This window comes from Taeniopygia guttata, chromosome 1 (genome assembly GCF_048771995.1).
Source record: "Taeniopygia guttata chromosome 1, bTaeGut7.mat, whole genome shotgun sequence".
In the NCBI taxonomy this organism is placed as follows: Eukaryota; Metazoa; Chordata; class Aves; order Passeriformes; family Estrildidae; genus Taeniopygia; species Taeniopygia guttata.
In genome coordinates this window covers 8164967-8187724 of record NC_133024.1, presented here as the reverse complement: position 1 = coordinate 8187724, position 22758 = coordinate 8164967, and the positions used below count along the sequence as shown (strand labels likewise).

At 36.8% G+C, this 22758-nt stretch overlaps 1 protein-coding gene and 1 long non-coding RNA gene across 32 annotated transcripts in view; one reads left to right on the top strand and one right to left on the bottom strand.

Moving 5' to 3' along the window:
* Positions 1-22758, top strand: part of LOC115492903 (uncharacterized) — a 531227-nt gene that overhangs the window by 260589 nt on the left and 247880 nt on the right. The window lies entirely within an intron of this gene.
* Positions 21090-22758, bottom strand: part of LOC140682205 (uncharacterized) — a 34133-nt gene continuing 32464 nt past the window's right edge. The window contains exon 3 of the long non-coding RNA XR_012053521.1: positions 21090-22240. This is a non-coding gene — a long non-coding RNA (uncharacterized lncRNA). The remainder of the gene's footprint in view (positions 22241-22758) is intronic.

Genomic DNA, 22758 nt, shown 5'->3' with positions numbered 1-22758 from the left:
GTTGTTTGTAGTTTTTTGTCCACCCCATTTATAATTATGAGGGCATTGGGTAATATCATTTACATGCAGTGCAGCTTTAATGTTGCCTACACACATTTGATAATTTTTATCCTTTTTTTAAATAGAATGATGTGGACAAAATGAATTAAAGTTGCCATTTTGGATGGAATATTATGTTCACAGTATATAGATGAGATTTGCCTTAGATTAAAAGTTTTTGTGGTTTTTTATAGGCTTATCTTAGCCTTGGCTAGAATAACCAAATACAGCCAAAATAATAAATAAGATCACTGTGTTCCTTTGCAAGTATTTTTCTTATTTTATGTTAAAATAGTCCATTGCTCTCCCTTTTTATCAGTGCTGTTAATCTCACCTTTAATTTAGATAAACTGTTCTTTGATCATCCTCTCATTATTCTAACTTCATGACAGTGGGTTTTTGTGTGGTGCTGCCAACACTTAAAAAGCTTTCTCAGTTCACCACGGAGATCATCCCTTTGGATCTCCTCCTGAATTTTTTTTAGACAAATTGCTCCCAATACCTTTTATGTCCTTTAAAAAAATGGATATCTGCTTCAGCCTGTGCTGCCTTTTGCCTAGCATTATATTCCTGGGTTTTGTTTGCAAATTAGTCTGCAACTCCCTTGCAAAGAAGGAGCAAGTCTTGGTCTAAAAGTACGTAGTGATTGCAAATGTTAGTCTTAAGAACTTTGCAAAAGAATTTTATATTAAAAGTTTGGACTACTGATCAAAGAACAAAAAAGCAACAACAACAAAATTTTTTTCGCCCCCAACATCTGGGCTTTTTGTGGATCTTTGGCATATCCAAATTAGTAATTTCTCCAAGGTTCATTATTCTGATATTTTATTATGATATTTTGTTCAAAGCATTACTAGATATAATTATCAACAATAAATTAATCCATTAACTTTACCAGCTCTAGAAAAAAGATGGCTGTTGATACTATCTGATTTTTTCTTCTTATATCAAGATGTCCCCTTCAGAATTTGTCATGGTGTTTGCCTTACAGATATAAATTGTAATGAAATTGTAATGCTTTGATTGATTTGGAATAATAATTGTTTTATTTATAAGTATGACTTATCCAAGAAAACAAATCATTATGGCTCAAATAGATAACTTAGTTTATTTTTTAACAGCCTCTCTTTAAATATCATTAATCATTTTACTGAAACAAAAATCAGTGTAATTTAGAAAGATTTCCTTAAATATGTCTTTGACAGGACAATTTAAAAAAAATATTTTAATTAAAAGAGTGAAATAAAATTCATCATCAAAACTTTATCTTCTGGGAATAAATTACTTTTTCCCACCTCATCCTTACACCTTCCATACTTTCTTTCTTTGGCCGCCACACTCAAAAATTGCTTGGTTTATGTATCTGGCAGTCAGTGGCATTTTTTTCAAGAAGCAAAGTCCAAAGGAAGAGATTAGATCCTCCAAAAAGTTTCAAACAAATTGGACAAGCTCAAGAAGTGGCCCAAGATGATCTCTGAGATCCCTTCCAGCCCAGGCCATCCTGTGATTCCATTACTCTCTGAACTGTTTCCTCTCCTTAGTGAATTCATTTATGGCCTCCTTTCCCCTTAATGGTGATGCTTGTAGGCTTTATGTGGTATAAAAAATGAGCTACCACAAATACTTCTGCTCCATGAGCACCATATATCTTCATGCATACTCCATATGTTTCCATGAAATAACTGCATTATTGTGTAATATATATATGTAATGAACATCTCTGTGTGAAGTAACAGGCTTGGCTCAATCAGGCAGCTCAGCATGGAGTGCTGGTCTTTGGTACTGAAATGCAAGCTGATTTAGCACTTTTCATTTCTCTTTACAAACTTAAAATATGAATCCAAGTGTTCTAAAAATTATTTAGATTTTTGATGAGGTCCCAGTTCTGTCAATATTTGTGGGGTAGGATGCTGTAAGCCTGCAAGGCTGCGTGGTGATTGAGATACTGAGTTAATGTTGCAGTACTGTCCAAAAGCAGAATTTTCCATAGATATTTGATTAGCAACAATTCTTAACAATAATTAACAATTCTTAACAATAATTAACGCTCTGACAAATAGCTGTATTTTAAAATTTGTCAGGCTACTGGCATTCTCAGAGGCTTTGAAAGCATTCTTACAGTATGGTTACATTGTTATTACACAATTTCTATGCAGTACACAAATTGAGAACCAGAAATTATCTATAATATACAAAATCCAACAGGAGGAGGCTTACTTTTAAATTTTTAAATTTTAAATCTTTTGAATAACTGGTGGCATCTTATATTTTCATTTCAAGGCATAAATTTGGGTTCTGTAGGAAATAATAAAAGCTCTAAATAACTATTTTGAGGCAAAAAATATCTTAGAAGTGTATTCCATTAGAGCTCTGGTAAATGGCATAGCAATTCTTTCAGAAGTTTTTTGTACTCCAACAGTGCCTTTTTGAAATATTCAGAGGTTTGAGCAAGTTAGGACTATTGCAGCACATCAAATTACTGGCAGGTACAGAACAAACTCTAAGGAATGGCCATTGTGAGTGAAAATTGGATTCACAGTTTTCACAATCAGAATCTGGTTGCCAGTGTTACACTTGAACAAAACCACAGGATTCACCTAATTACTCTCCACTCAGGTCTCAGATGCATAACGGATTTATTCACAAACTATAAACTAAAAGGCATACAAGCTGGAATTAAATAAATGACTGTTTCTCTATTAACTGTGCTTCACTTAAACCTCCTTGTAAATACCTGGTCCTGGCTCTCTCAGTTCTAGACTTGTGAGCCCCAGGTTTCATCTCATGTGGTGGTTTCTGTATTGCTGTTTTTCTGAAGTCTTGTATGACATAAAACTGTGTGTTTCTGTGCACAGGGATGAGTTTCATACAGAATCAGTACAGACTAAATAATTTCAGTTTGTCCCTGAAAAATTAACAACCATAAAAAAGCAGGAGTAGTTTCTTCACCAAGTTCAGGGTTTTGCACACATTTGTACTCAAAATTCCACAAATCTCTGAGTGACTGCAAAAAGTTGATTAAAAGGTAGCACTTTTATTTTTTAAAAAATGCAATTTAATTTGTTTGACTAAACATTTTGACTGTTGAAAATAACTTAAAGCAGAGAAAGTTTTTATAATGCCCAGAAGTAAATAATTGCTCTTCTGGGCCCTTTGTTGTAACTGGTGACAAGGACATATGGACATGTGCATTTTTGAGAGAGGTTTGAATTTGTTAGAAGGGCTGTTTCTTTTACAACTTGGGTGTGCAAGAATATGAACTTTACTACTAGTGATTATAAAATCACTAGTAGTATCACTCTTGAGAGTTTTGCTGTTGTGGCATTTCAGTTTGCTAAGAGGGTATTTCTCTTCAGTTAACATCAGTAATGGAAGACACCAGAACTGATATTACCTTTGCATTTATATTTTTGTTTGCAGTATTTTTGTTTAACTAGTCCTAAATTCACTTGCATTTTCATTTCTTATGTAGCAATATTTGCTGGTCAGCTATATTGAATCCTGGGGATGACTTGTATGGCAAATCTCTCCAAGTTTTTTCTACTCCTGAATGACTTTCTTCAGGGTGTTAGCACACATAACCTCCCTTTTCCTAACAGGAGGTTATCACCAGAAATTCCCCCTCACTTTGGTCACTCGTTTGATGTGTGCTGAGTCAGATCCTGCACCCACACAGTTAAAACACAATTTTAGTTTAGGTGTACCCAGTACCTCCTGCACAGAGCTCACCCTGGCAGGGAGAGGAGCTGGCCCTGAAGATTGAAAGTGTTGTGTGCTTCAGTCCTTGGGAGGGAGATGATTAGGGAAGGGAAATCCAGCCTTTATTCCTGATCAGGGCTGTTGTCCTGGCCCACTGTGTACACTTGAGAAGTCAGGATCCAAACTCCTGTCTCCCTTCAAGTAGCTCTGCCACTTTCCTTTCTTAAAGGAAAATGAGATTATTTTGAGATCATTTGGAATTAATTATGAGTCTTGGAATGATAGGTTCTGATGGGTGTGGAGTACATGGTGTCACTTTTTGTGCTATGTCTGTAGACCAGGGAAAGCCTAACCATAGAGCCTTAAGCTAACTAACCAATTGAAACATTTTTAATATTCCTTATGCAAAGTTCCATAAAATGCTGTCAGTATATGCATATATGGGCTCTGCTCTTGGAGCTCCAACCAGACAGAGAAGCCCTTGTTTTCGGAAAAGGCAGATTTTGATAGATCTTAGTATGAGCACAGGAGGCCACTTGCAGGGAGGGCCAGGCTCTCAGCAAACTTGGCAACTCTTTTTCTCCTGACATCAGTCTTGCAAAGTTTGATAATTTCATTAATGCTTAATCAGTTGGGTGTGAGTATGAAAGAACTCCCCCTTTCATGCTCTCTTTAGCTTTGTAGCCTTATAGTTAGAGAGGATGTTTTCAAAGGCTCACTCCAACTTCAGACTTCAAATAACGTTTATAAAAGAAAGAATATCCAAGACTCAGAATAAGTATTTCCTTCTTTTTTAATATCATCATCTATGCAATATTGTTACAATCATTACTACAAGGAGAAGGAAGTCTTAAATAATAATTTCACACCTTTTTAACAACTGTAAAGCAAGTTTTTTAAGGCAATTGCTTTTTATGCCTTTTGTCTTAATTCTATATTTTCTTATTTTCATGAGGAAGTAGCAAATGAAACAAATTCTTGGTTACCTGAAGTGTTAAGATTTCATCAGAAACACCACATTGATTTCATTCTGTAGAGCTTCCAATCTACTTTTAGAAATTAGTCAGACATGTAAAAATAGGATAGGGTATGTGATTTTTTTTCTTCAAATATCTCCAGGCAGTAGAATGTCAGAAGTTACAGGAGCTGAGAGGTACAAGCCTCATTTTGGAACAGTAGAGATATAACTATTGTGGTTTTGGCATTTTCTCAAAATGAATAACTGGATGAGATACTAACTTGCTTCATTTTTACAGCATCTTAAAAACTGTCATACGTCCAAAGGCTTAGTTTTAAGTAGTTTTTCCTGGAACATTTAAGGGAAATTTCACTAAATATTCTTGCATTATTATTTTGTAGTTTAAACTGGTATCTTCAGGATAGATATTATAGCATCTTTTATGTCTGACTTTTTTTTTTGTTAATTTTCATAATATATAGCAAAAATGAACAGCTGATCTACAGCTTTCTTGTGACTTCTCAACAGTTTCATTTTTCTAACCCTCTCTGGGGATAGTGTTTACACAGTATTGACAACTTTGTTTTCTGATCTACTTGAATAAAATTAAGTAAATAATAAGGAAGAAAATTCTAGAAAGGATGAGGAGGAACAGCTTGACAGAAATGAGTTAAAATATTTTCCAACACTTTTACAACTACCCTGTTGGAAAGACTAACAGCTATAATAAATTAAATAAGTGAGATTATAGAATTTTTTCTGCCAATTTTCTTTTAAGATGTTAATATGTCCTGAAGATTCTGTATCCTCTTAGCTTACAATGGTTTCAAAACAAAACAAAATGCTTTTTTAGCAGGCATGTCTTGTTCTTAAATAGAAACTCCACTGTGAAGAAATTAAGTTCTGAGGAAGTTGCTTATCTTACAAAGAGAAACATATGAAAGCCAGTGAATGGCAGATTTATAGGTCTAAATGTGCTCCCCATGTGTCATTCTGAATACCTAAGGTGGCAGGGACCTGCTAGAAAATGGTGGTGTACAAATTCATACTCATATGTGTGCCTTAGTTTCCTTGAGTCTCAGTGACTCCAATGTTCTCTTTATGCTTTTAAGAGCAAACAGAGTAGAAACCTTAAATATTGCAGGGTGGTTTTTCCTTTAATGGTGTGACATGTAGTACAAGAAAAACATCATGGATTTTTCAGCCTGGGCTTACAGGATTTGTGGTACAATTCCTGCTTTCCACTGCAAATGGGTATCAAACTAAAGTCCAAAATGCCACCGTATAGAAGAGAAGACTGTTCAGATTGATAATGAGATCAGACACATACAGCTCTGGGGTTTTTTATATTTATTGAGCATTGAACTGACTGGACACAACCCTGTGCCATGTGCTCTGAGATGACCCAGCTTGAGCAGGGGGCTGGGGCCAAGTGACCCACTGTGGTCCCTTCCAGCCTGACTAATTCTTCAAATAAAAAGCATAATTTTTTTAAACCGGAGGAAAAAAAATCGCAGCCACATTTCACATGCAACTAATGATGCACTTCCTAGGGAAAAGTGGAGAGTGCAGAATGGAAGAGGTAAAAATGTGCAAGAAACTATATAACACCAAGCACAAAGGGCATATATGGAGTGCTGTGCTTTGCTTTATTGTTCATCACTGAGGTTTTTTGTTTGGGTTTTTTTTAAGCTTCTCAGTCACGTTTCTAAACTGTTCTGTTCTCCTTTCTTTCTTACCTCTTCTGCAGGTCGAAACAGACTTTAGACTTTGAGTCCTTAAATAGCAGGCATTATCCAGAGGAAGAAGAGTAATTTAAGAAACAATATATTTGAGGAAGGGGCAGAAGGTAGCTTGGGACAACCCTTCATATGGGAAGATATGGTTTCCTAGAAAAGAATGTGTTTGGGGGCTTTCAGATTTTCCCCAAAATCTTCAGGCCTATCTGGGTTGTCTAGCTTTTTGAGTCACTTGTTAAATTGAGACTCCAAATGTCTATGATAAGGAGATGCAAGTGTGCTAGACTGCGCCCATTGAATGTACAGATGCTAGACTTATTGGGAGTGACACTGTGAAATTAATATGTACACACTGCAATTTAAAGGATAATATTATGCAAATATTCCTAAGCATGACATGTTAAAAGTAGTTACATTTTAGACACATCCATTAATATTTTCTCTTGAATATCAAGTACTTCCTCCCACCTGCCATCTCCTCCATGTTTTCACATGCTATGATGTTTAAATGTCATAAAGCTGTCATAACGCTGTGACTAGGCTTTTTGGTAAGTAGAATCTAACACAATCTGCATTTATATTGTGCTCAGCACTTTAAAAACAGATTATACATTTCAAGCAGTACAAAAAAGACATATTTTTAACAACTTTTTCTTCCTGTGGTGCAGATTCTGAATTGCTCTTCTCTTTCTAGCATACAGCACTGCTATGTTTAGCCCCTAAGCAGCATATGGGGGGAAAAAGCCAGGCTTAATGGTTCATTCTGTCCTGCTTGTACTCCCACTTCAGATGTACATTTATGCATAGGATGAGGCCACTCAGTTTGGAAAAGAAGGAGCAATTCTAGGTGCTCAGACTTAGGCTATGCCTTTCTATTCTCCACCCCAGCCAGTCTCACGGAGACATACATCCTGTTCATCTTAGTCTGTGAACTCTTCATAATACCTGGATTTGAATGCCAGAATTCCACACAGCTAAGTAAGCAAATGAGTTGCCAGAGTTTGCAAACAATCACAGTATTTATAGAATCTTGGTAGCATCTGAAAGTCAGTGTTTTATTTTTCTGCTCAATGCTGCCCGTTAATAGCAGTGTACCTGTGCCCTGAAGTGCTTGGATTTCTTGCCCCCCATTTGTTAATCTGATTTTATTATGAAGTACTGCAGAATATTGTTCATGTTCTGTTTACATGGACATTCTAGGCTTCAATTCACATGTATTCTTTTAGACAAATTATATAAAATTAATTGTATTTTAAAAACACTACATTGCTTTGAATTAAGAAATGAACTGGCAGTGGAGAAGTCTTGCTTGGAGACTAAATTAATCAGCAGACTTGCCTATAAGCATGTAGTTGTAATGACAATACTGTGAAAATATCACCATCAACATCGTGGTTAAATATATTAGGATTTTCAGCTTAAGCAGGATAAATATTACCTTTAACACACTTAAAGGTAATTAATTTTATCTCTGAATGGAACAAAATATATTATATAGAGCGTTACATCTTCTAATGTTTCTCTATCAAAATTTGTTAAAAATGTACTGATTGTGAACCTGCTTATTCCTCTAGAAAAAAAAAAGTTCACTGGAAAAAGCAAGATTCTAAATAAAACCAAATAAAATTATTATGTGCAAACACGTACAAAATATTTATTTAACATTAATTATTAATAAATTAATTATGAAAAAAATGATAGATATCTACATGTAGGATATAGATAGAATATTATAACCTAGTTTAAACTTTATCATCTATTATCTTAATTTAAAGAAATGCAAAAAATTTTATTATATATATACCAAGATTTCTTGTTCTGTACTCCAATTAAAAAGTAGGAATCTTTAGGGATGGGTATCAGGCAAAGTTAAAATATGATATAAATCTGGATCATTAAGAACATTTTTCATTCTGAAAAGAGAAGAGCAAAAAGTGGGAAGAAAATACTTGAATTAGATTATATTCCAACAAGAAAATGTAAACAGAAATAAGAAGAGCAAATGGACCTCTCTAATCTAAATAAAACATTTTAACAATGAGAAATTATGAAATACAGACTACACGGATTATGGAGCTATATTTTTTCCCTGTACAAAACTTCTTTAACAGTAACAAGCAGATAAATTACACCTCATATTAGAATTAAAAAATAGGTATTTGTGTGCTTAAGTGTTTGAATGGCAATTAAATATTCCTAGAAATTATCAATATAATAGACTTGATTATATAGAGGAAAATAATTTCTGTTAATGATGCTGTAACTTAAATTCTACATCACAGATGTTCTTCCAGTAAATAAGTCCCTTCAAAGCACAAAAATACAAATTTGGAGTGAAGATCATAATGAACAATGATTTACTTTATTCCATATAGGTTATTATACTGCTCTTATCATCGTAATATCTGATTATTTTCTGGTGGTGCATTACACTGTGCATTTGTTCCTTAGCACTCTGTTGTTGCAAGATGCAGTCTTGGGGGAAAACAGAGTAGGAAAAATGTGAAAACTTGCTTAAATAATAAAATATTCTGCATGTGTAAATACTAAATCAGAGGAGGAAGGAGCAGTAATGAAAATGATATCTAATTGGGTGAAAGAAAACACGTTGACATGTGCTGGCTCACACAGCAAAGACTTTTGAAAGTTTAGGCTATGAAGAGGTTGGTGTTACACTATTAAGGTTGGTATCTGTTTCAAGAGTAGTTCAGAAATGTCTGGCAGATTGTTCAAAGGTATTACAACCTTCAGAAAATGCCAGAATTTTCAACTCTTGGATTTTAATCAACTCAATATTTTATTTGGAAAGGAACAAAATTTCCAGAATATAGTATCCTTTTATCTCTTCTGTGAGTTTGTTCCCAGGGCAGATGGGGTTTTGGAGCCCCTTTTCTTTGGTAAATGCTCCTGTCTTCAGAAAGGATTGTTGTACCTGGGAAACCTGTGACCTTGTGTTCTCACCAAATGATGCTGCAGAGGTACCCAGACAAGCCAAATACACTCAAAGAAAGATTTATAGGGAGATTAAGCAAATTCAATTCAAGAAAAAGAAATAATAAAATATAAAAAATTAAGAAAAAAAGAAAAAAAAAACCAAACCAAATGAAAGCCTAAAAAAACCAAAACCATAACCAACCCAAACAAGCAAATAAAAAAATCAATCTGCCCTCCAGAAAAAAACTACAAAAATAAAACTGCCCAGGAAAAAAAAGAAGCTGAAAATATATATAAGCAATCGGGCTGAGAGGCTTCTGTAAGTAAACACAAGCTAGAAAGCTATGGATTAGAAACATATTAAACATTTGAAAGGACTCTTTCTATCAAATATAAACTGAGTTCTATGATTAAAAAACCTCTGCAACCCTGATGCATTTTTGTGTCAGTTTCTGCAGGAAGGTACAAGAAAATTTTGGGCTATAGTAATTGTTTCAATGAGAAAATTTCTGAAGAATTTCTAAATGTATATATTTAAAATACCCATGCACAGTATGTGTTAAAGAAATGGCCAACTAGTCAAATGGATAATTCTTCATCTGTATCAGACTTTGAAATTAATTGATCAGTTTATTTTAATTCATGTGTAATTGCTTACAAATTTGATATTTGCAAAATGAGCCTGAAGCACGTTGAGAAGAGGATGTCCTTGCATAGTTTTTGATTTGCATCACAGGTAATTTTGTAAATGTTACAACTGTCTTTCACATGGCCATTACAGAGTTCAGAGTTATGTAAAATATCAAATAGATGTTTAATTTTGCAAATTTTCTTTAACTAGAAAAGGCAAAGGATCTGAAATACCAGTGTTCACCCTGCTATAAATTTAAATCAGAAAATAATACATGGCTGGGATTTAGTCCCATGTATCATATAAAAACTTTATTGAATTTTTACCTAAATCAGTTTATGGATAATCATCTTTTCACAAATCCTGAAAAGCCAAAGCTACATATCTTCCTAGTTGTAATAAGAATTATTTGCTGATTTGAGTGACCTGAGATAGTTAAGTGGTCAGATAAGAGTAGTTTAACTCAGACTATAGGTGGAATAGAAATTCACATCTGGACATGTTAGCCACAGGCAGTTGCATCACAGTTTTTAAGCATCGTATATGTATAGTACCTCTAGGAACTCACAGTTCAACCTTACCTGAAGCTGGACTGGTTTCTGCATAAATGTTTGCAGACTTTATGATTTAGATTGCACAATAAAATATCACTAGTAGAACCTGCTTTCTCAACTGCAGCAGCTTATCAATCACTTTTCCTATCCAGATGTGAGTTTTCTTAGTTGCAGTTTCTTACAATACTACAGGAGTGCAATGCCCAATTACAAAATCAGAAAAAAAAATGTATTACTTATCTGTAAAGAGCTTTAATTTTTTACAGCACCCACAAATTCATCCTAGTCTCTTGTGTCTTCTGCTCCAGAACGTAATTCCTCTAATTCCAAAGAGGGCCTCATGAGAGAGAGACAGGGTGTGAGAGAGGTGAAGTATTTATTTTGTCATACACTACTCAAGAGAGCAATACATGCATTTCATTGACAAGCAGTATTTTCACAGGGGTTCTTTGACTACACAAATGTCTGAGTGTACACACACACTCCGCAGTATCTACAGAGGAGCTCAGGATGGACCAGACATCTGTAGAAGAGAAGTCACGTAACTCCCCAATACTCAAAGTAAATGGGGGCTTGGTCACACCACACTCAGTCAAAAGGTACTGACTTTTTGGAAGGAGTTGCCAAAATAATGATAGGAAATACTTTGTTATATACAAAGTTACTATGTGTAATTTTTTTCCCACAGGGAAAAAAAAAAAGATTTTCAGAATGAAAATCACAAAGAGGTTACAACAGCACTGTAGTAGGAAGCCTTTTTTGATGAAAAAGCTATTTCTTGTGATATGCTTGGTTTACAAACACTTCAAGATTAGAATTTACATTGTGACTGAAAATGCATACAAATATTATATTAATTTTCTTTCTCATTATTAGGTATTTCTAGTATGTTGCCAAATCCTTTGAGAGCAAAGCAGTCCTTAGGCTTATTTCATTTAGATTGGTGGTGTATCTCGGGCTTTTCATTAAGCATCCAGATATACAGCTGTGTTCTGAGCAGGAAAGATTGCTGATACTTTTGAAGACAGATAGAAATGGAGGAGGAAATTCAAGTAGATACTGCTCATGTGAAAAACTAATTTTTGCCATGTAGCTAAGGAGGCAATTTATTAGGAGATCCCCCACATATGTAGGAGAAGCCACTTGGCTAGTTATTTGAAACTAGCCAAGTTGTCAGTAGATACCAGCATAAGGTAATAGTCTGAGGTAGACAGTGACATATTGACAAATGTTTTCGTTCATATGTTGCTGTTTTGATCATCTCCAAAGATCTCAATAAAGTATTTTAAAGGAAATTTACTGCACTAATTATTTGTTTACATAATAAAACCCAATATCTGATTTTAGGGCTCTCATACTCAAGAAAGCTCTACAGACTCGCTCATAATAGATAGTTCTTATAATTTCAGTGAGAAGGCTAATTGTACACATTGATACAAGTGTAAGAATTTGCATGATTAAGGCCTAGAGACATTATACAGCCCGACTGCTCCCCCAGAGCATGGAACAAAAGGTTCATCATGGGACATTCATCATGTGGAGAACAAGTTTCTGCATGCTCTGTGTGCAGCATTACATTCAATCAGGTATATATCATTCAAATTAAAAGAGGATATTGGCATTCCCTGTGAAAGTTTAGTTCTCTTGAACTTGGAAAAAAAATTCTTTCCTGTGCAGGTGGTGAGGCACTGGAACACATTGTCCAGAGAAATTGTGGCTGCCCCATCCCTGGAAATGTTCAAGACCAGGTTGGATGGGGTTCTGAACAACCTGGTCTAGAGGAAGGAGTCCCTGCCCATGGCACAGGAGCTGGAATGAGATGAGCTTTCTATGATTCTATGAATTCACCATCCCATGACTATTATTAATCCTCTGGGGACAGAACTAGTTCTGCTTGCAGAACTTAGCAGTATTTTAACTAAGGGGACTGTTGCCTACATGTTGCATTCTGCTTCTTTCCTGCTAGATAAAAGCTATCCAGAAAGGCATTCCAGAAATCTGGTTGCTTGGTTCCATGCTCTATGAGCATTGGTTACCATAGTGTTTTAGAAAAGTACTTTTTCAGGAAGCAGAAGCATAATTAAACATAGTCCACTGGAGTTGTGGTGAATGAATGAACCGTCTGTTAACAAACTGAAAGCAATGCATTTATAGATTAATGATCAATAAACTTTAATTTCCTGCTACAATAAGAAAAGTATAAGAAGGATGGCATGTCAGTAAGTCCAGAAGTATTCCTCTAGGCACCCAGCAGCTGCCAACCCTTTGAATATATCTCCTTATGATTGTCCTGAGACTGCTGTAAACTGACTCTCTTCAGCAACCAAGTCTTTCTGGAAAGCAAACCAGACAGTTCCCTCTGCCCAAAATGTAGATTCTTCTGTAGATACCCATCTCTTAGCCACTGGAACAAGCCCTGCCTCCCAGTTTTTAAGCCAGGATATACACAGTACTGATCAAAAAGTGTGATATTCATACTGGATTCCTCTTGTCCAAATTTTACTTTACATGTTTTTGTTGTAATGAAAAAATGCAAATTCTTTACTTTGATCCCAAAGACGTAGGGATCCCAAAGACCCGTGCAAGCTGAACATAAAAACCCTTCTCAAGTTCACGCAGACTGTGTAAGCTAGTGGTTCAGAATTCTAGACAGAGTTTGAAAGGCAACTGAGGACTCTGATCACAATTTGGAACAAGTAATTAATGTCTTCTACTTATAACTAGGAAAATAAAAAAAAAACATCATTTAGGTACATGGTGTTTGTTGGTCCTCTGAAATCTCCTTTATGCTGGTCATTCATCCAGTACTGAAAATTTCAAACCAATGACAAACCTACTGTGCTGTCTGGTTTTAGTTAATGATTCATCATGTTTCAGGTTCTTCAGTAATCATTCTGTGCTTATTTATGTCACCCTTTGTCCAAGCTGCAGTTTTACTGTAGAGTGTGAACTAGAACATTTTCTCAAAGTCAGATGTGTTTTCAGCTACACTGTACTTGGCTGTGATGAGGCTCCTGTCTCTCCACCAAGAAGAAAATTTGGATATTAACATGAAATTCACAGTGTGTGAATGTATCTGGGGCAAAAGAAAGATGTAATATCATAAAATTCAATGAGCTGTGGAATTAAAAGTTGCATGAATTCATGTATCATTACTGAATTTGAATTATTTCACTAATGTACACATAATGCTTGGTATTTCTTTTTATATAGTTATTCAGCATTTTCAGAGTTAATGTTTTTACCTGATTGGCCAAATCAAAATCTGAGGACAATAATTCCTTTGTTTTTAGGAAAAAAATAATTAGAAATGTTTTGTCCAGTACAGAACTTAATTCTGATAGAGATGGATAATCAAGTAACCAAGGATCTGGTAGCTAAGGTACTCAATTGATTACATGATAGCTGATCCCAGTCCTGATTTAAGTACCCTGTATGGGAAGATGTGAAAACTCTTATGGAGGAAAGTCTGCTTGTATACAGGAAATTTGTGAGGCAAAAGCAAAAGAAATGCCCTGATATGACTACGTGATGTGAATTTCACAGATATAGTGTGGAACTTTAATTTGATAAAGGGATTAAGGACTCTCCTATGAGGAAAGGCTGAAAGAACTGGGCTTGCTCAGCCTGAAAAGAGAAAGCTCTGGGGTAACCCAGTTGTGGCTTTCCAGTACCAGAGAACATTCAGTAGAGATGGAGAGAGATTATTTACTGGGGCCTGGAGATGCAGGACAAGGGGGAATGGCTTCACACTGACAGAAAGTAGGTTTACCTTAGATATTAGGAAGAAATTCTTCCCTTTGAGGGTGTGGAGGCCCTGGCACAGGTTTCCCAGAGAAGCTGTGAATGCTCCATCCCTGGAAGTGGTCAAGCCAAGGCTGGATGGGGCTCTGAGCAACCTGGTCAAGTGGAAGGTGTCCATAATAGGGATTTGGAATGAGATGATCTTCAAGGTCCTTTCCAACCCAAACCATTCTGCGATTCAGTATTGCACCAAATTTTCCCCAAAGTTAGTATAAGTACTATATCTTTTCTCAGAACGTGAGTTTTCCATTATTCCTGTGAATTATCATTTTCAAACAGCACAATATCTTCTCTGTGATGACACCTACCAGCCATAGTGTGCCTTTTTATATGTTTGATTTTTGTCAGAAAGAGACAGTTTATTGAAAAGAAAGCTGCTTATATTAACAGCATTTCCTATTTGAAAATGGGATTTTAAAAGATACTGCCTGTATATTTTCAACAACTAAAGTTAATTTTTGTATTTCAAATAACTTTTCAGCCTATAAACTATATTTAGTGTATAAATAGTTCCCCTTCTACAAGTCAATAACCTGTAAATTATACATGTATAGTGGAAGTAGGAGTTAAGATCCAGAGTCCTCTCCTCTCTCCCTTTGATCACTCTAGCCTGCTCATTCTTACAAGAAGGCTCTGTGCCTTTGATCTCCTCTGCCTCTATCTCTGTTGTTCAGGTTATCTGGGGATGTTGATTTTGAAGTGTAGGTTTTTCTCACAAAATTAAGTCAGTTCAAACTAAAAAATAACTGCAAATGTAGCCATTTGTACTAAAACCACTGAAAAAGTCAAAATCTAGAATGAGTATTTAAAACATTTCAATGTACCAAATGTTAATTTCTTCAATATACAAGTACTTTAATATCTAGATTTGAGGGATTGTGCTGTTTAGGGTGAGAATATTTTGCAGAATCAAGAATTCACAGTAGGGAAATTGAATAATTCAATATTTAAAACTGTTCTAACCATTTTTACTTCAAAACTACTTGATACTTTGGTCTGCCAAGTCAAAAACACACCTTGCACTGGACTATAATGCACATGTTCTTTCTTTTCAACTAAAGAGTTATGACATGACCAGTTTTTTTCAGGCTAATAAAACTCAACCTGCTGGGAATGTAACCCAGCAAAGGGCATACACAGGTCCCATATTTTTATGTAATTAAAATAAGAAAATGTGTGGGATATTTTTGGATATGTGTACATATATATCTACCTGAAAAACGTTATGATGTTTTGGGAAGTACTGTCCAGAACTGTAGGAATATAAGGACCTAGAGATGCATGTGATTTCCTTCTTGAAATAATTAATTATGTTTCAAAAATTCATATTTTCTCCTTTTGCCAATGAACTCTGCCATACTGAGGTGTAAGACTGTGTCATTTATAGCAGCCAGGGGACAGGTGACGCACAGCTTGTGTTCTATTTTTGGTTCAAGGCAGCTGAGCAAAATGATCATTTTATAAGCAATGAACATTTTTATGAACATTTTATAAGATTTTAAGGTATGAGCAGCCAGGATTCATACATGTCCTTATGAGAAAAATATGAAGTAAAAAACCCCAAGGAAACTCTTTATCAGTGACAGATAAATCAATGGTACAAAGAAGACCCCTTTGACATCTTTTATATTACCAGTCTGTATTCAGGTCAAGAATGAGTACTAAAAAAAATAAGTGACCTTGGGTGACCCTTGCTACATAACTGGGCAGTAGGGAGCAAGAAGTCATCTGGGCTTTCTGCTGAGTTCTATCTGTGCAACCCCAGGCCCCTGAGGATTTTTCCTTCTGAAGCTTGGGAGAGGATTGTTGTTAGGATGGCGTTCTTTGCACGTGCATGAACTCAGTGAAGCACTGCTGCTGTTTTTAAAGGGGATCATTGGGATGGGAGTTATTCTGGGACAGGTTTAGGCACCAGGCATGCTGCTAAATCAGGAACCAGTAAAAGTTTCTGGCTTCCATTCTGGCTATACTTGTCCTTGTTTTGAGGAGATGTTAGGAAAAGACAGACATATCCTTGTTTATCACAAGTAGAAGGCATATAAGGAGGTATTTATTGTTTACCTCTTTGCTAGCTGATTCTCTGTGTGCACTGTCTTCCTTCTCTAATGACCAGGAGCTACACCAAGTTATCTTCAGATTTCAGTTTTCAAAGGTAGTGGTCAAGTTGGTGTGAACTGTGTGGGTGTTATTTAGAAATTATCTAATTCAAGGCAGTACTTCTGATTCAGTGCAGTATACTTATCACTGAGTAGTGTCAGATATTCTGTGCTCAGTACAGTAATGTTGTTTCTGAAAACAAGTTGATCTTTGGTTCCTTTGCCTCTAAAACTGGTAAAAACATTTAACTGCCATGCTACCCAGGAATTTTGAGGAGTGATGTGCTGAAAGCTTTTAAATTTAGGGGAAAAAAAATAGATGTTTCAGATTTTTTCATCTACTGAATGGTGATGATAATTCTCAGTCATATTTCCACTTAGACCCAGAAAACATAAAAAAGGTAAAGAGAATGTAAGTGTTTTTCTTCATCTAAGACTGATTATATGTGAGGGGATTGGATGTTTTATCTCTTGCTGTGAACTTACTTAATGTTTCTGGAGTGACAGTAGTGAAATAAATCAGATCTGAAACAAATATATTGAAGGAAATGTATTTGGCAAAGATGCTCCTAGATTCAGGGATGGTTTGTTAGAACACCATGGCAATTCTACCTGTCTGAGCCACTGTGTTGTTGCTTGTGGAGAAAGGGATGTATCTCTTTGTGCCTGAATTATCACCTGTAAAAGGCTAAGTTTTTCTAAGGGATGGTGAGTAGTGATCAAGCCTGGCTTTTGCTTGGGCCTTGCTATGAACTCATCTCCAAACCAGGTCTCCTGCATCCATGCTATTTATTCTGTCACAACTGTGCTCCCCTGTGAAGAAGAGAAGGGTGTTTGCTCCTGGTACTTTTTTTATACTGTGCAAGAGTTACTGAAAGAGTAACACTTTTATTTATTAATATCTGCACACTTAAGGGAAGAACTAATCTTAAAAAGTCCATGAACAAGGCTTTTATTGCATGAAAAAGGCTATTGGATGTGCATTATTCAGTTTTCTATTGCTATGTATTTCTAAAGACTGTCTTAATCCCGTAGCAAAGCAGAAAGAAGGTTGTGAAGAGCTGGTACCCAGCCATACGGCCAAAGGCCAAAAGTTAAGTAAGTTTCAAATAACACAGTGAAAAGTTTAGAGGAAAAGGAATTTAAAACAAAATTGTTCATGGAAATTTCAGAAATGGGAAAATTACACTTAAATTTAAGAGGAATGACGTCTCTGGCTCTTACCACAGAGCATCTTGCTTAAGTCTCTTAATTCAATGCAGTTAACCTTAAGGCAGAAAAAACCAGAAGGCATAGTGCTATTTGGGGATAAAATTAAAGTAGCTAGCAGATGATAACTTTTAATTTGCATGCATTTTACAAATAATTTTGTCACCTCTGTACACTAGGGCCTTTGAGAATGTGATCTGCAGAGCAAGACCTTTTAGTTCTAAAGTGTTATGCTGTGCAATATAGTATGTTAAAGTTATCCAGAAAAGTGCAATATATCCATCACTTGCATGTCCTCTTCATTTGGTGCATTTTCAACTTGTAGTTTTAAAGTTTTAAACTTGCTAATTTTGTTTTCATGTTTAAGAACAGCCATGTAGAGAGTACAGATTCCCCTTATACCTCTCCCTTTACAGGGAATTGTAGTGTTCCTTTCCCATTGTCTTTCAGATTTTCTGTCATATCTTGTGTGGGTTGTCAAGCCCAGGGAAGACCCTGATTTTTCCTTTACTATTGATTAGCCTTTTAACCTGAGAATTTTGGGATGATGGGAACTGAGTACAGTACAACTATGTTTGTCTGTGACCAGAAACCCTCAGCACAGCCCAGGTTTCCTGTCCTCCTTATTTTCCTCTTGCTGCCTCCTGAGCAGAGGAAGGATCAGTGCCCTGTTCTCCCATGGAGAGGTTGTTTCTGTGCAGCTTCCCTCCACCCGGCCTCCTCCAGCTGTGCTTGAACAGGGCCAGGCACTCCCACAGACACAACTTCTTCGTTCCCTTTGTGCTGCCTGTGAATTAGTTCATAGGCAAAGCACTCTGAGGCTCATCTACATCTCTAATTGTTGTCAGGCACATATGCAAGTGATATTTTACACAGCTTTTTAAAGTCCTTCTTGAATATTGGTGAAGTCAGTACTCATTATTGAGGGCTAGCCACGTGTTGAAGTGGTTTTCCACTCATGGAAAATAAAAAATACTGTAGGATGCTGTGCCTGTCACCCCTCAAAAACTGCTGCTCAGATTTGCCCAGTTCAGACTATCTATTATTTGTAATTATTGGCAAATATCCTTCTGAGATCTGAAAGTCAGACTGTTCTCTTATCCTTTTCATGTATCACCACTGAATAATAGTAGTAAATTTGAATAATATATTAATTTATTGTTGTTTAGTTGAAGGTTTCTATTAAATTCTAATGAAACCTTTATTTTTCACCATAGTTCAAAGTGCACCTGGGCATATGGGTGATTCCATTGGAGATGTATTATGGCCTAAACATTTTTACAGTTAACGATAAAATGTAAGGTGGGATGAACTAGACTTGAGCCCCAGGTGCCCTATAAGAAAAAAAAAAAAAAAAGTAAAAATTTGGTTTGATTTTTGCTCAAATGAAGAAGAAAACTACTAAAGTGATATAAATTGAATCTCAAGTTTCAGTTTCTACATAACTGTCAATTAAAGACATTTGGCTGTATTTTATGAGTCTGGAAAAATTAATTTAGTTCTAAATAATCTCAAATATGTTATTAAATCTAAAAGACCTTTATGGAAGAATGCCCTCTTGCATTGATCTTATGGCTGAGGGTTAATGACACACAGAGTTTGTTTGTGGCCCTGTGGTCCAAGCCATAGGTCTTGTGGCAAGTAGCTGGAGTGATAAGCCGCATTTCCACTTACCTCCTGGTGGTACCTGTTCAGCCATCATTAGCTCACAGGGAAAAGGAAGGATCTCTGGATTCCAAACCACGCACATGGCATTGCAGTCTGGAAGACTATTTGAGAGAGCTTACACCATGTCACTGCATCAGAGGGCTGTCCTCCAGCTGCTGGCCCTTGAAAACATCCAAAGCAGGAAAAGAGGTGAGCTAAGGCAAGAAATGATTTTCTGGAGCCATAGCAAGTTTCTCTTCTGACCGACAGCTCCCACCAGTTGACCAGAGTGGGGCTGACCCCAGGTGCACTGGTTCAGCAGATGGAGCAGGGTCACTTCCACCCCATGCTGTACTCAGCACCTCCTCCCAGCTCCCTGCCCCTGCTGGGCTGTAGTAGTTGTGCCTTCTCCCCATCCTCTAGGTCCCACCAGCATGGCCACCAGCATCTGTAGAGGCTGCTCTGAGTGTTCCCCTCATCCCAGCACACCTGTCAGCCAGAAACCCGTGTGCCAGCCCCCAGGATGTGCCAGGAGCAAGGCAGGGTGTGACCTGTGCTGCCAGGCTGCCATGTGCACTGTCTCAGTCCCAGATGGATGACAGCCCCAGGACCTCACTCTGAGGGCTGCACCACCATCATAACAATCTTCCTCTACTTCAAAGCCCCCTTTCTCACACTTCCTTCCTTTGGTAATGAACCTTCAATTTCCTCCAGGTAAATAAAGTGAAACTGGAAAGAACTGTAAAACAAAGCATAAAAGTAGCTGAGCTGGAGAGTTATAGCCTGCAGTGTCTCTGGGAATGGGTTTTCCTGTCCTTGCACTGCAGTTTCCAGCCTGTTGTCTCCTAGTTTGTTTGCCTTTTCTTCCCATATTTTAGCTCTAGCATGCAACCTTTCCTGGAGCATTTGGAAACATGCTAATAGGTAGGGAGGCTCCTCCTATAGCTCCATTTTTATTAATGGGAGGATCAGAGAAATTGCCACGTTTTTAACATCACTTTTTGCAGTAGCTATTAAAGTTCATGGTGTAGAAACAGTAAACTCATTTGTTGACAACACAAAGCTCTGAGGTCAATTCTTCTGTATGAGGTTTTCAGGTGCTAGGAAAGCATGTGTTTGTTGCTCAGTAGGTTATGTGGTATTTTCATTTGGAAGTGACATTTTCCGTGACATTTTACTTTAGAACAATAGCTGGGCAAAATCGAAATTTCAGGTCTGTAGCAGAAGAGTAATGTCTATTACTTAGTCTATTTGGTGACTTGCACCATTTATACATTCTGTCTGATTGTATCTCTTTTCACAAAATCCAGTTTAAATGCATTTTGAAGAAGGGAGGGTGCTGACTGGTTTCAAATGTGCTGGTTTGCAAACTTGCAGACCAGCTTGTCCTACTCACTGGTGAAGATAAGAGGGCTCAGATGAAGAGTTTTGTGTTGCTGGAAACACAAGCAATTTTCTCAGGAGATTGCTTTGAGGGAGATTGCAGCAATATTGCAGCCCCACTGTTACTGGTGGGTATTGCCGCGTGCATGTATAATTTGTGTTAGATAAAATCAGGAGGTAATAAAGACAGGTAAAAAGAAGAGATGAGAGATCTGCTGTGTAGGGCTTTTTCCTTTCCTTTTCTTATTTTACTTAGGGAGAAAAAAAATGTCCAGGGGATGTCACATTAATCTGGGGAGAAGCAAGTGCTGCTGTAAATCAGAAAACTTGTGTTGTACCAAGTGCTTTATTTTGGGAACCATTTCAGTATGTTATGAAGGAAAGTTGCAGACTAGGCATGTTTACTAGACCTTTAATTGCTACATTTAGGAGAAAGGCGCTTTTTTTTTTTTTCTTCTACCCTTCCCCCTCCCCTTTTTAATGACAAGAAGCCAGAGTTTGCTGTGCAAATGAAGCAGGCTTTGCAAGAATCAGATTCACTTTGGACGACTCTTCACATTCCTCGTCATCATTACATTAGGCAGCACAATTCCATCTCTGGTTGTTGGGCAGAAAAAGTGGGCAGCCTGCCAGGTAGACGTTTCCATGGCTCCCAACCCCCAAAGGTGATGCGTTTTTCAGCTAATTCAATGAAGAGTGGGCTGAACTTTGGGTATAAACTAGACAATAGCTGCCTTCGCAGTATCAGCAGAATGGTTTATGGGAATGCACTCCACATTTGGCAGAGCATCATGTGACCTTACGGCTGAGATTTTGTGATGGTGCCAACGGAGACTTGGAAAGCGGTGCCCGTTCTGACTTTTTTCCTCTTTTCTTACATGGCTCAGAAAATGGTGGATCTTAATACTTGACTTTAGCCAGACTCAGCAAGCAATTGGGCTTTGAAGCACAACTTTGCCTTTATTCTGGCTTTTTTGGCACACCACCAGGAGGCTGTCCCTTTCACGCCTGATAAATTCTGCTTCTTATCTCCAGATAGAAAAAAAGAAAGAAAGAAAATATAAGCAGAATAATTTTACTTCATAACTGCATTTTAGAACTGCACGTTTTATTTTTTTATTGGTGACATGTAGTTTAGAGCAGCCCTCCTGAAGGATAAAAGTTGTTATATTTTTATTTTTTCTGGGTTTTCTTTTTTTTGTTGTTTTTTTTTTTTTTTTCTCCTTCCTCCTGTTTCATGAACAGGCGTTTGAACTGGGCAAACGGGGCGACAGCATTGAACATGAGATCATTGCAGCCTAGTGTAGCAAACTGGCACCCTGCCTTTTCACCCCTTTGCTCCGGCACATTTGTGCAATCCCCATTTATAAAAACCGGCGCAGGGGTGAGGTGAATTTTCTGGTCTCTCCCCACCTCTTGTCCTGGGCAGGCAGTTGCGGCAAGGATTGGTGCAGCTTTTGCGCAGTGCTTTGTGCCTGGAATTCCGAGAAGAGCGAGAGAGAGAGAAGACAGGGATCCTGGTCTTCTTCCGAGAAAGAACAGGAGCCCTAAGAAGAAGAAACAAATCTGAGTTTGTCCTACATACAAGAGTAAAGAAAAAAAAGTGACTCTCCTGCTTCCAAAAAAAAAAAATCTGGCATGTTTCACTACAGAGGCATCACGACGTGTTAGAGCTTCTTAAAACAGTGTAACAAAATGAGCATAGGAGATTGTTTCTTTAAGTTAAAAAAAAAAAAAAAAGAAAGAAAAAAGAAAGATGGAATTAATTTTTTGTTTGTTTCCTTGGTTTTTTCACTATTGCTCACATAGCAGTATTTGGCACTGGGTGAACACGTACCTTTCATATCAGGTATAGCTTCTCTTTTTTTTCCTTTTTCTTTTTTTTAAGCCTTTTTAAACATGTTGTTCTGCAACTGAGTTCTTGTGTATTATTTTAACGTGGTCTTCTCTTTCCACTTTTTAAAACTAACTTTTTGGGGGTGTTTGATCTTATGCTGCTAAAGATAGAAAGTAAACAAAAAATCGAGAGTCTATAGAAATAAGTGGTTAGGCACATTTTGTCTTA